At 32.2% G+C, this 1,516-nt stretch overlaps 1 pseudogene; it reads left to right on the forward strand.

The window, feature by feature from the left end:
• Nucleotides 1-1,023: 1,023 nt before the first annotated feature.
• LOC103586685 lies at nucleotides 1,024-1,367 on the forward strand (annotated as a pseudogene).
• Nucleotides 1,368-1,516: the final 149 nt, after the last annotated feature.

Below are 1,516 nucleotides of genomic sequence, written 5' to 3' on the forward strand. Positions count from 1 at the left end.
TATAAGATAAGTCTAGAGTAAGCACATACTAAATAAAAAATAAATTAAAATGGGGACCTTCCAAAGGGACACAGAAGCCAACAAAAGAACTTCCAATGGATAACGTTGGAAGAATTTGAGCAACAAAATAAATAATGAGAATATCAGATTATAACCCTAAGAATAAAACAAATATACATGAGTCCACACTGATGAAAATAAATGATTGAATAAATAGATGGGGAAGAAGAAATTACTCTTCTTTACAGAAGAATTTCCATGAATAAATGTAGAAGAAATGAAGGCAATATAAAAATCACCATTACAAAAACACAGAATTAATTATTGCAAGCAAGATCCATAAATGAATGATAACATTAGTTAGAGAGTTTAAGGAGAAACAGGATATTTACATAGCCTCAAAGTATTTCCCACAAAAATATGTATTAATAGGAAAGGAAAAAAAATAATTTTATAGTACAGAAACCAGGCAGATAACATGTGAACCAAGTGATCAAGGTTAAAATTACCAATAAGAAGACATATCATTATCATGTTGTACTTCCTGATATAATGCACCAAGAAGGTTACATCACCTCTGGTGTTCTCCTCAAAACTTCATAACCTCAGTTTAATCAAGAGAAAAACATCACACAAACTCAAATTGGGGAACATTCCAAAAGTGTCAAGGTTATAAAAATAAAAAACAGAGACTGTCACAGATCAGAGGAGACTAAAGAACGTGACAACAAAATGTAACATAACATCTTGGACTGGACCCTGAAACAGAATAAGAACATTAGTGGAAAAAAACTGGTGAAATGCTAATAAAGTCTATAGTTAGTTAATAGTATTATACAAACGTTCATTTCTTAATTTTGATAACTGAACCATAATTATGTAAGATGTTAACATTAGGGAAAGCTGGGTAATGGATATACAGGAACTCTGCATCATTACGGCAACTCTTCTGTAAGTCAGAAATTATTTCAAAATAAAAAGTTAAAATTTTAGTCCAAGGACAGCATCTAGAAGGCACTAAGAATGGTCCAGCATTTGACATACTGTCAAAGGCTTTTCTACAAAACAGCCTCTAACAAAACTAGCTGTCCTGAACCACTGGTAATAGAATCGTTTATGTTTAAACCAAGAAAGTTGGGGAAGCACCAAAATCTGCATGTGGCATGTGCCCAGGCGTTTGTGCTATGAGACCTAAAGTTCATATGAGGTTGTCTAAAATGAGAAAACACGTCGGAAAGGCCTGTGGTGGTTCCATGTGTTCTAAATGTGTCCATGACAGGATCAAGTGTGCTTTACTTATTGAGGAGCAGCAAATTGTTGGGAAAGTGTTGAAAGCACAAGCACAGAATCAGAAAGCTAAATTTTAAAATGAAGCTTTATTGAGTAATAAAAAGAATCAAAAGAAAAAAAAGTTAAATTTTTAAAAGTTCTAAAAATGTTTAAAATCTTTTGTTGTTTCACATGTCCCAATTTTGGGTTCAGAACAAATGATATTATTATATAAAACATCAAAACA

Source organism: Galeopterus variegatus, unplaced genomic scaffold (genome assembly GCF_000696425.1).
Source record: "Galeopterus variegatus unplaced genomic scaffold, G_variegatus-3.0.2 Scaffold362, whole genome shotgun sequence".
Taxonomy (NCBI): domain Eukaryota; kingdom Metazoa; phylum Chordata; class Mammalia; order Dermoptera; family Cynocephalidae; genus Galeopterus; species Galeopterus variegatus.